The sequence below is a fragment of the Nycticebus coucang genome, chromosome 23 (assembly GCF_027406575.1).
Source record: "Nycticebus coucang isolate mNycCou1 chromosome 23, mNycCou1.pri, whole genome shotgun sequence".
Classification (NCBI taxonomy): domain Eukaryota; kingdom Metazoa; phylum Chordata; class Mammalia; order Primates; family Lorisidae; genus Nycticebus; species Nycticebus coucang.
The window spans coordinates 12,823,905-12,837,075 of NC_069802.1; the positions used below are offsets into that span (position 1 = coordinate 12,823,905).

General features: G+C 42.9%; 1 pseudogene; it reads left to right on the plus strand.

Moving 5' to 3' along the window:
- Positions 1–5,656: 5,656 nt before the first annotated feature.
- LOC128575798 (mitochondrial folate transporter/carrier-like) lies at positions 5,657–12,745 on the plus strand (annotated as a pseudogene).
- Positions 12,746–13,171: the final 426 nt, after the last annotated feature.

The window sequence follows — 13,171 nt, forward strand, 5'->3', positions numbered from 1 at the left end:
AATTCACAAAGCAGTCAATGAATTCTTTGGAGATGGCAGATATACCTTTCCCTTAAAATAATGTCTGTTACTTTTTTCAATATTAGTGTTCATTATATATTTCTGAAAACAAAAACTAAAAGCCTAAAAAAGACTTAACTAAAAGATAAATTTAATTGTATTTATTTAATTATTTTTTTGAGACAGAGTCTCACTTTCTCATCCTCTCTACTTTCTCATCACAGTAGAGTGCTGTAATGTCACAGCTCACAGCAAACTGAAACTCTTAGGCTCAAGAGATTCTCTTGCCTCAGCCTCCCAAGTAACTGGGATTACAGGCGCCTGCCACAACACTTGGCTATTTTTAAAGATAGGGTCTTGGTCTTGAACCTGTGAGCTCAGGCAGTCCACCTGCCTCAGCCTCCCAGAGTGCTGGGATTACAGGCATGAACCACTGCGCCCAGCTAAAAGATAAATTTTAGGGCAGCGCCTGTGGCTCAGTGAGTAAGGCACTGGCCCCATATACCAAGGGTGGTGGATTTGAACGTGGCCCTGGCCAAAATTGCAACAAAAAAATAGCCGGGCGTTGTGGTGGGCGCCTGTAGTCCCAGCTACCCAGGAGGCTGAGGCAAGAAAATCGCCTAAGCCCAAGAGCTGGAGGTTGCTGTGAGCTGTGACTGCACAGCACTCTACCGAGGGTGACAAAGTGAGACTCTGTCTCTGAAATAAATAAATAAATAAATAATAAAAGATAAATTTTTAATAGGATCAATATAATACTGTGTGTAAGACAGGTTTTAAAATGTTACTTTGCCAGAATCAAGTAGAAACTAATGTGTAGAGAATAGGGGAGGTTCTAGCCTAGAAGGTAGGAATGCGAGGAACAATCCAGGACAGCACGGAAGGTTCTTCAAAGCGCTGGGAGTGGCGCTGCTTCTCCTCACAGAGTTCAACACTCCTATAATTGCATATTCTGTGAATTGACCGAAATGTTCAATGAGAAACTGAGCAATGCAAAGTTTTATGCAAAATCCAACTGCTATAGTGTTGGTTTATTAAAACTATAGCTCATTTTACAGCCTGGAACCTTAAATGTGTAGGCATCTTTCATGGCTAAGGAAAATAATGCATAGAGGGTTTAATAAATTGCAATGATTTAATAACTCAGTAATTTCATTTTAAATGTTAGTAGTAGGTCCAGGCTCAGTATTTCTGTCAAATGCTGAGGGAAGTTGAAATTCATAAAGACAGAAAGTAGAGAGTAGTTGTTACCAGAGCTGGAGGGAGGTGGGATGGGAATGACTATTAATGGTTACGGAATTTCTTGATTTAAATCAATGGGGATACAGCGGTGAAGAGAATAAACGTGGTTCCTGTTCTCATGGAAACTAGTGTCTACGAGGGAGACAGTAAAACAATCATTGTAGTCCTAGCACAATGGCTCGTGCCTGTAAGCCCTACACTTTGGGAGGCCGAGGTGGGAGGATCACTTGAGGACTTCAAGACCAGCCTGGGCACTATAGCAAGACCCCATAAAGCATTTCCCAGCTACTTGGGAGGCTGAGGCTGGAGGATCACTTGAGACCAGGAGTTTGAGGTTGCCGTGAGGTAGGAGGATGCCACTGTACTCCAACCTGTGTGGCAAAGCAAGACTCTGTCTCAAACAACAAAAACAAAACAAAAAAATTACTACAGTACGTTACAGATGAAGAGGTAGTGGGGTGGGGAGTGGTTGGGAGGACAAGCCACTAGCACTAGCATAGTAAGAGACTCCTAAGAATGAGTAAGAGGAGGAGGGCTGGGAGCAGCAGGAAGGAAAGCCAACAGGATATTCAAAGGCCCCAAGACAACACAGCACAGAGGTGTTTTCCACATCAGTGGCGACAGGGTGGGAAGCAGGGAGAGGGAGCTGAGGGTGAAGTCTCAGTCTAGCCAAACAAAAGGGAACCATCCAAAGGTGTGGGGCAGGTGACACCATCAGATTTGAATTTTTGAGATATCACTGTGGAAAGAGGAACGGATTGGGGTGGGTCCTGGCTGGAGGCAGAAAGACTTGTTAGGGGACTAGGAGGGATGATCTTGGTGAAAGATAATATGCCTGAACCAACCGGGGGGTGGCCCAGAGCATGGTGAGAGGTACATAAAAGGAGATGTTTTGGAAGGTGAATCAATAGGACTTAGATCAGCGGTTCTCAACCTGTGGGTTGCGACCCCTTTTTTTTTTTTTTTTTGGCCAGGGCTAGGTTTGAACCCACCACCTCCGGCATATGGGACTGGCCCCCTACTCCTTGAGCCACAGGCGCCGCCCAGCGACCCCTTTTTAACAATGAAAATACATTACAGCATTAGGAAGGTTGAGAACCACTGACTTAGATGAACTGGAATGAGATATTAAAGACAAAGGGTCAAGGGTTATTCCAAGGTCCTGGCATGGGCAACCTGAGGTTGTTCACTGTGCAGAGAGTACGGAAGGGGAGGAGACCTGGGGAGATTTAGCCTGGAGGTGCATCTGAAAGGAGCCTAACCAATATGCCTGCTAGGCAGTAGGTGGAACCCTGCTAAAGCTCAGAAGAGGAGGCCTGGAGCCATAGTGCGTTAACAGCCTGGAAATGGTGATGGAAGCCCCAGGAGGAAATGAGATCCCAGGGAAGGGGAATGAGAAGAGAAGGGATCTCAGAAGGGACCCAGGAGGAACACCAACAAGTAAGAAAAAGAAGGGAGGAGATGGAGTGAGGGCAAGAGAAATGAGGAGAAACAGGATCCCTGTGTCATAAAAGCCAAGATAAGGAGGCAGTGGCCACAGGGGTCAAGTAGTGAAGAGAGGTCAGTAGGACAAGGACCAACATTCTCTACTGAATTTAGTAACAAGGAAGTTGTGGCAACTGAGGGATTTTAGTAGAAACCCAGATTTCACTAAGCAGATGAGGGACCTGAAGATAAGGTGGTGGAAGCAAATTCTTTTAAGAAATGGTTCTGTGACTCACTGGAGAGAAAAGTGGTGGTAAATGGAGTTGTCTCAAAGCAAAAGTGGGACAAAGTTTAAATGATTAAAAAGATCAGCCAGCCAATGAAGAGAGAGAAGTTGAAGATGTAGGAGAGAAGGAACTGACTAGATAGAACAAGATATCATAGAGGGCAGGGATGGTTACTTTAGGGAAGAGGATCGGAGAGACCTCTCTTCCATTTCAGCGCAGAGGAGGAGGAGACAATGCTTGGGACCATTTCAGTTTCTGGGTGTCATGCAGTGGGTGCTGGAGCTGGCTTCTATGAGCTCGCAGGAGCCAATTTTTACATTTTCAAGTATTTTACAAGCTGGCTACCATCATCTTTACTAGCCGGAGTTCGGCCATCAAAGGAATATTTACACCAAGGAAATCAGCAAGCATTTTCCTATACTCAGACCCATGGAGATCCAGGGATTAGGCAATCACTGGTCTGGGCAGAAAAGTGAATTCTGATCTAAATAGCATTGTCTTCTCCATTGGGGAGGAAGGTAGGTTGTATGCTAGTGTCAGGAGGTTGGAGGAAAGCGGAGTGATTGAATTCTGGGAAGTGTGGTAGAAAGAAAAGGCCACCTAGGAAAACACTAAATGACTGCTATGCTGCAATTTTTATTCTTTTTGAGATATAATCTTGCTGTGTCACCCAGGTACAGTACAGTGGCATTATCTTATTTTACTGCAACCTCTGTAGCTGAGATTACAGGCATACATCACCACACCTGGTTAATTTTTCCACAGTTGAGACAGGGTCTCATGCTTGTACAAGCTGGTCTCGAACTCCCAGGAATCTCCAGACCCAGTCTTTTTGGCTGGCAGTTACAATGGAAAAATGAAATGCAGTAAGGATGATGGAGCTGTGTTGCAAGAGAATAGCTGCGGTGATGGGCCACGGAATCTAAACTGTAAAGGGAAAGAGGTGAAAATAGGAGAAGGTGCTGTGTAAGGAGAAGGCAATCTCATCTTCCTGGTATCACATGCTTTTCATCTCATTACTATCCTGGGTATCATTTTTGTGATCTGGCCCTCCCATTTGACAACACCTCTTTTAGAATGTGGTATCCAAATGCAAGCCCCTCAATCTTGCACAACATTCCAGCTTGAGCTGACCATCAAAGGCCACATCATTGCCCATATTTTTGACACCATACTTTAAAGATTGCAATACTCCATGTCACTGGAAGAACGTAGATAAATGAGGGAAATCGGGGATAGTCAGATCTTTAACAATTTAGTGGGAATGATCTCATCTTTGAAATCTTTTACTCTGCGTTAACTAACTGATTAAAATTACCAATGAATACTCATGAAATTCTGTAATATATAGAGTCACTCTGTATCATCAATAATGAATATAATTGCCAAGGGAACATTGTTTTGTGAATTATTAGAAGAGCATAAAAGCACTAAGTAACACAGCAAGAACTCAGGGACTTAATGTAAAACCTCAAAATGGCCATCAGATATGAAGCCTGATCAGAAACTGACCTAGTGATGGGATTATTAATGCGGGCAGAACCACAGGAAAGGACAAATCTGTTGCATCAAGACGAGACTCCAAATAGCCAGGCATTGTGGTGGGCACCTGTAGTCCCAGCTACTCAGGAGGCTGAGGCAAGAGAATCACCTAAGCTCAGGAGTTGGAGGTTGCTGTGAGCTGTGACGCCACAGCACTCTACCGAGGGTGACAAAGTGAGACTCTGCCTCTAAAAAAAAAAGACGAGACTCCAGAGCATAGGAACTATGACTTTAATTTCAAATGACCCTGCGTTTTAAGAGCTGATACTTACTTATATATACTAAAATATTCTAATGAATATACTTATCAGAAATTTGAAAATTTGATGGATTACATTCCCAGTGTTACCTTTTCATCGAATTTAGTGGATTGATCATAGTGCCAGTGTTTTAATTGCTCAATATACAAGGTCTAACAATTAAGTTGGAGAATTCATCCTAGCAACAGTGCTACATACTCCGCTGCTGAATATCACTGTAGTCACCATTGAAGTACTTCCCTTGGAAGCTATGCATGGATGCCAGTTCCAAGTCTACCTTTCAAAGCAATTTTGGAACTCTTTTTCTGGAATGGCCATCAGAGGTGTCATCATATTAATCTTGATGTCCTGAATATCATCAAAATGTCTTCCTTTCAATATTTCCTTTATCTTTGGGTAAAGAAAAAAGTCACTGGGGCTAGTTCAGGTGATTAGGGAGGTTATTCCAATACAGTTATTTGTTTACTGGCTGAAAACTCCCTCACAGACAGTGCCACAGAGCTGGTGCATGGTTGTGATGCAAGAGTCATGAGTTGTTGGCCAAGATTTTCAGCTAAGATTTTCCTGACTATTCATTGATGTTTGCTGGGTCTGTGATGCTTCTCATAGTCAGCCAATGATTTTGACACACAAGTCAATGAATTTTTGCAATGTTTTTATCAGTTCTGCTCACTGTTGACTGCCCTGACCTCTCTTTATCAGTGATGCTTTCTCTCCCTCAGAAAAATGTTTAATCCTTTGGTACACTGCCATTTTTTCATGGCATTATCCCCATGGAAAACATGTCCCTGATTTCACTTCCACTCTTGTCAAGTTTAATAAGAAATTTATGAATGTTTGTTCATTGCTCTAATTAAACTCAAACATTCTCTCTATAGCAGACAAAAACACACAATAACAATGAATGCCACTTGTCAAGATACTGATATGCCAAGGTAATGAACCTTACTGAGCTGTTTGTAAAGTGCTGCCCACATAAGCACATGGCGGCAAGTTTGGGAATCCAATTGCCAGACCTCATATATAAGAGGAATTTTCTTTCTGAATTAAAAATGTCATTTCAGTGAGATTGCATCTGTAATTCATCATGATTAGTTCCAGATTCAACAAATATAATTCATTTTCACTCACCACCCTGAATTAGGTGGAGGTCATGGCTCTGACTTACTTAGACTCTCTGGTGCTTTGGGTATACAGCCTGTCCATGTCACTTCCTCTCTTCTTACGAGTAACCAGAAGGTTAATAGCAGGCAGTTTTTCATTGGAAAAGGCAGTTTTCTTCATCAAAATGATCTCATTGCATTTCCCATTTGAATAGCTGATACCTCCTCACCCCCAAACCAGAAAAACAAAGCTATCTATTTTACTTCCCTCACACTAGATTTTTCTCTTCCCATTTTTCCCTATTTTTTGTAATGTCCATGAGCTCTTTGTTTTATTTTTTTTCATGTTTTCATACAAAAAAATTAATAAATATTACTTTTCAAAATGTATTGCCAGGAATAACACATCAAAGATGCATTTTTATCTTCATATAACATTAAGAGGACAAAGTATCGGGTGGCGCCTGTGGCTCAGTCGGTGGGGCGCCGGCCCCATATAAGGGGTGCGTGTGTGTGTGTGTGTGTGTGTGGCGGGTTCAAACCCGCCCCCGGCCAAACTGCAACCAAAAAATAGCCGGACGTTGTGGCGGGCGCCTGTAGTCCCAGCTGCTCGGGAGGCTGAGGCAAGAGAATCGCTTAGGCCCAGGAGTTGGAGGTTGCTGTGAGCTGTGTGAGGCCATGGCACTCTACCGAGGGCCATAAAGTGAGACACTGTCTCTACAAAAAAAAAAAAAAGAAGACAAAGTATCTTTGTTTATTTTTTGTTTATTCCTTTATGATTTGGACTAACATAAGGGTGCATATAATAGGCAACTTTGTTTGCACTTCTAGAGTCTGCAGTTGAGTATTGGATTTTCTTTTTTCTGATCTTGAGGTATTTGAATATCAGGTAAGAGGAAGTGGTATCAGAGTGGGAAGTGTGCAGAATTTTTATCCTGTGTCACTCTTCACAGTGGCCAGCAAGGGGAGTTACAGGAACAATTTCAACTGGAACTGAGACCCTAGTGAGCATACCTCTCACGACTGATTATGAGTCACTGATGTGTCTTGCACTGCACTTCCTGTGTAACACAACTACTATTGTGTGTTGTGTACCAGTCTAGTTTTTATTTCATCTAGACTGAAATTTTTGCTGATCAAAAATTAATTGTGAACTTTGGGTGGCGCCTGTGGCTCAAAGGGGTAGGGCGCCGGCCCCATATGATGGAGGTGGCAGGTTCAAACCCAGCCCCAGCCAAAAACTGCAAAAAAAAAAAAATTAATTGTAAACTTCAAATAAAAAAACCCACAGGAATGGTGGGGCACTGGAAATGAACTTTTAATGTCCAGGTGGCATAAAAATCTAATTGTGGCCTTGAGCAGCCCAAACCCCCTTAATTCGGATAAGACAGCATTCAACTGACTTCAATAAAAAGGGACTTAAAGGAAGGGAGGTGGCCTTGGGGAGAGCTGGCTGTGACTGCCAGGACTGAGGAGGCCATTGTTCTAAGTCCTCCTGGGGTTTACTGAGATTGACAAGGCACCTGCTGCTTTCCAGAGCTGAACCTTCAGGTCAGCCCTGAAAACACCCAGAGCTGACGCCCTGGCCCAGCCCCTGGCCCCCGGCTGTCCAGGAGCTGGAGATTCAAAAGTACAGGGAAGGTAGGCCTTTGGAGGGATCTGGGGAGACAGTTTCCACTCTGTGAGCAACACTAGAGAGCTCTCTCACCTTTAAATTGACTTCCATGCTTCTTAGCTCCAGGACTTTCTGTGCTTTTCCACGGATTCCTCTACTGTGACCATGCCATAGTAACATTTCATGGCCATCCGCTTTCACAGATAAACGGTTCGCTTCATCGGCTCCATTTATGATCAGGGTCAGTGGTTATGTATCCCGTTTAGTGCTCAATCTTGCTTTCCCAAGCTGTACCCTGGCTACTGAATACAGTTCTTTGCTGTTGACTGCAACACTAAAAATCAGTCATTACTAGTTTTCTCTAATTGAAGGTCCGCTTTTTAATTGCAACGATTTAAAAACAAAAAATCTTAAGTAAAGTTATGTGTCCTGTGCTCTGCGCTTACAGACGGTGTTGTGTAAAGGAGACAATGAGGCCTGAAGAGCAGGAACTGTAGGTTTTAGCTCAGCTTCTGCCTCTTACTAGCTGTGTGATCTTGGGCGACTCATATAGTTTTGCTGGGCTTGGTTATATTCTCATCTACAAAAATGCAGAAGTTGGACTAACCGAGTCGACAAGATTCCAGATGTGAGAGTCATGCAGACCAGGGCTTTAATCCTGATATTTCATGTGTTGGCTGGATGATGCTTGGCATTATTTTAAGGCTTTAATGAGATCATGTATGTGAAACCCTTAGCCTTGCTCTTTTTTTTAATTTTTTTTGTAGAGACAGAGTCTCACTTTATGGCCCTTGGTAGAGTGCCGTGGCCTCACACAGCTCACAGCAACCTCCAACTCCTGGGCCTAAGGGATTCTCCTGCCTCAGCCTCCCAAGTAGCTGGGACTACAGGCGCCCACCACAACGCCCGGCTATTTTTTTTTTTGGTTGCAGTTTGGCCGGGGCCGGGTTTGAACCCGCCACCCTCAGTATATGGGGCCGGCGCCCCACTGACTGAGCTACAGGCGCCGCCCCAGCCTTGCTCTTAAGGACATTACTAATACTCCTCAAATGATAGTTATTATTAATAATCATGACAATGACCATAATTACTAACATTCTTTGCAGGCGTCCTCAAACTTTTTACACAGGGGGCCAATTCACTGTCCCTCAGACTGTTGGAAGTCCAGATTATAGTTAAAAAAAAAAAAAAAACTATAGGGTGGGGGTGGTGGCTGTGGCTCAAGGAGTAGGGCGCTGTTCCCATATGCCGGAGGTGGTGGGTTCAAACCCAGCCCCGGCCAAAAAAAAAACAAAACTATGAACAAATTCGTATGCACACTGCACATATCTTATTTTGAAGTGAAAAAACAAAACAGTAACAAATACAATCACACTACCTCATGTGGCCCATGGGCCACAGTTTGAGGACCCCTGCTTTAGAGCCTTTTTTAAAGCTCTAAAATGCAAGGACTTAAGTCCAAAATGTGATTGATTGCTGTGAATAAGCCTGCTTATTTGATGCTGTGCTTCTTAAAGGAATATGGTAAGAAATAGGCTGAAATCATAGAGAACTTTGCAAAGTGTTTAGATTTTTATTTTCCCTGGGTAGAATGCCATGGCATCATAGCTCGCAGCCACCTCAAATTCTTGGTCTCAGATGATGCTCCTGCCTCAGCCTCTAAGTAGCTGGGACTACAGGTGGCTGCTAGGATGCCTGGCTAGTTTTCCTATTTTTATTAGAGATTGGGTCTCCCTCTTGCTTAGGCTGGTCTTGAACTCCTGAGCTCAAGCAATCCACTCACCTCAGCCTCCCAGAGTGCTGGGATTATAGGCATGCACCATTGTGCCCAGCCCTAGATTTTATTGTATCGTACTACAGTAACATATTCACCAATGTGATTATAGTCATTGTAATAAATACAGTCCTAGGCCAATTTCCTTTGTTTTTTCATAGTATAATGCCTACTAGGAAGTCTTTAAAAGTTCAATTTTTTTTTATTCGGCAGTAGTACAACCATGAAAAAAGAGAGGGATTGGTTCTTTTCAATTTTAAAACTGATTTAGAATTTATTTTCATTCACAAGTTCTGAAAATGTTCTCTTTATGTTTAGATTTCATTTAAAATTATTTTCAAGCAATAATAATTATTGGAAATGAGCTGTGTTCACTGACTCTACAACTCAGATGGCAAACAGATGTAATTAATTGAGTAAGTAGTTATTGCGTGTCCAATACATTTCACTACTGAAATATAGGTGCTTGGATACAGGAGTGAATAAAACAGACCAAACTGTACCCTTCTGAAGCTAATCTTCTATTGGATTTACAGAGTGCCAGTCCTAAAAGAGGGTCTGTCTGTGCTGGATTGTGAGACCACATCAGGACTCATTAAAAAAGGATACTGTGGCTGCCTGGTGATTTCCACTAGAGGTGAGGGGTGGGAGAGTTCAGCATTGTGCTGTATTTACTGTCCTCCCTCAGCCAGCCACTGGCCATAAATAGCTGTCAAGTACTTGAACTAGTCCAAATTGAGATGCACTATAAGTGTAAAATACACACCAGAGTTCAAAGATTTAATAAGAAAACAAGAATGTCAAAGATCTCATTCATACTTTTTATATTGATATGCCAAAATGATACTATTATGGATATGTTAACTTAAAATATGTTCTTAATATGTACGATACCCCTTCCCATAAGAACTTCTTTGCCCAGAGTCCCTTTTCTGTGGGATATTTAGCTTTTTTTTTTTTTTTTTTTTTTTTAGAGACAGAGTCTCACTTTATCACCCTTGGGTAGAGTGCTGTGGTGTCACAGCTCACAGCAACCTCCAACTCCTGGGCTTAGGCGATTCTCTTGCCTTAGCCTCCCAAGTAGCTGCGACTACAGGCTCCCGCCACAACGCTTGGCTATTTTTTTGTTGTAGTTTGGCTGGGGCTGAGTTTGAACCCGTCACTCTCAGTATATGGGGCCGGTGCCCTACCCACTGAGCCACGGGTGCCTCCTAGGATATTTAGCTTTCTACAATATGAATTGATTTTGATGGTTTAAGATGTCCCCTTTTAAAATGTGTCCATTAAATGCATTTACTACTTAATAAACTACCAAGTAATGGTGCTTTTGGACCTAATAATTCAGCTGAAGTGCTTTGACTTCATGGCACAGAAGCACAGAGACTGGCATCCCTCCTATTAACAGCCGTCCATGGAGACTAAGATGTACATGTCACGTCCTCTCTAAGATGTACAAAGCCTCTCTCCGTAATGTTCGTATACCATCTCATAGTTCACAAAGTCCTTGCAGAGAAGTATTCCCATTTTAGGCCCCAACATTCCATGAAATAACTAAAGCTGGACTTCTTAGTTGCTTTATTTATATTTTCTAATTGAGACTAGGAGACAATAGGTCCTCTGGCTATTAAAATCTGTGGAAGAGGGTGCTAGATTTTCCATGGAAAGGAGGAGAATAGTGGAAAAGGAAAATGAGTGGAAACGTCCCAACAGTCCTAGCTGTGGGGTGGAGGAAAGTTGGGGGAAAGTAGAGCCAGATTAGAACACTGTGGTGGGGGAAACACTGCATCTCAGGGGGTGACTTATTTATAAATAATACTAAAGGTATAAGGCCCAGTGCAATGGCTCATGCCTAGAGCTCAGTGATTTGGGAGGCAGAAGTGGGAAGATGGATTGAGGCCAGGAGTTTAAGACCAGCCTGAGCAAGCGCAAGACCTCGTCTCTAAGAAAAGCGGGGCATTGTGGTGGGCACCTTTAGTCCCAGCTACTAGGGAGGCTGAGGCAAGAGGATCACTTGAGCCCAAGAGTTTGAGGTTGCTGTGAGCTGTGACACTACAGCACTCTACTGAGGGCGACAAAGTGAGACTTGGTATCAAAAAAAAAAAAATCTCCCAATAAGATGCAGAACATTATGTAAGGATATAAAATTATGTAAATAAACCTACAAAATTTAAATTTTATTTATAAAAATAACAAAAGTTTATCATGGGCAGCAATCATCGCCACAGTAGCAGCCACTGCATCTCGTCCCACCGCTGTGGCCCTGGAGCCTGTGACCAGCCAGGGCCAGGGCCAGTCAGCGTCCGAGTCGTCAGCGGGGAGCATGGTCTTCTGCCACGTCCAGCATGAGAACCTGGTAGCAGGCATGAGTGGAGGGGTCCTGTCCAACCTCACACTGCACCTGCTCGACCTCATGAAGATCCATTTCGCCATGAGCGATGGATTGGAACTGAGACCAAAATATAAAGGAACTTTACATTGCTTGACTACCATTTGGAAACTTCATGGACTATGGGGACTTAATCAAGGAGTAATTTTATCCATCATATCCGCAGGCTTCTCCTGCGGACTCTACTTTTTCTTTTACAATGCAATCAAATCATATAAAACTGAGGGAAGAGCTGGATGGTTAGAGGCAACAGAATACCTCATCTCAGCTGCTGAAGCTGAAGCCATGACTCTCTGCATTACAAACCCATTATGGGAACAGAAACTCACCTGATATAGTATGATGGTGTTGTTAATTTCCCACAACAGCAATATAAAGGAATGTTTGATACACTTGTGAACATATATAAATATTAGTGGCGCTGTAGCTCAGTGGGTAGGGTGCTGGCCACATACACCGAGGCTGGGGGGGTTCAAGCTCAGCCCAGGCCAGCTAAAATCAACAATGACAACTGCAACAAAAACATAGCCGGGAGTTGTGGCAGGCACCTGTAGTCCCAGCTACTTTGGAGGCTGAGGCAAGAGAATCGCTTGGGCCCAAGAGTTTGAGGTTGCTGTGAGCTGTGACGCCACAACACTCTACCCAGGGTGACATAGGGAGACTCTATCTCAAAAAAAAAAAAAAAAAAAAGAAGGTGTGCATGGATTGTATAAGGGATTTATTCCTGGGCTGTTTGGAACATCCCACGGTGCCCTTCAGTTTATGGCACATGAACTGCTGAAGGTGAAGTACAACCAGCATAACAGTAGATTACCAGAAGCACAGTTGAGCACAGTAGAATAAATACCTGTTGCAGCACTATCCGTAATATTTGCTGTAGCAGCAACATACTCATATCAAGTTGTGAGAGCTCATCTTCAGGACCAACGCATGTGTTACAGTGGCGTAACGGATGTTATCACAAACCCTTGGAGGAAAGAAGGCATCAATGGATTTTACAAAGGAATCGCCCCCAGTTTGATTAGAGTGACCTCTGCCTGCTGTAGTACCTTTGTGGTATATGAAAGTGTCTCCCATTTTTTTACTTGACCTGAGTGAAAAGAGAAAGTAAGCTAAAAGAAAGTAATTCCGATATATCTGCTCAAGGTGGCAACAAGGTTTTTTATGTTTGAGGTGTAAACTCTGAAGAATGCTGTATGGTAACGCAGCTCATAAACAAAATTAGTCTATAATTGTTGGAAGTCTAAGAACTGTTAAGGCGTCACAATGTTTTTCTGCTTTTTGCCTTCCCCATATATATGGGACTTGCCTGAAATGACTGTCATCAACACAATACCGAAACTGACAACCGGTATAGTTTCACAAATCTCTTCATTTTATTATTCAACTAGAAGTTGATTTGCAACATTCGCTAAATGGATTAGATGAATGTGCTGCTTTTTCTGAACTCATTTGCCTGAGTTGGCTTTAAAATTAACCTCTGCACAATAGCAAGAAAATAGCTTCTTATGAGAAATGTCATTGTGTGTTTCCAGGG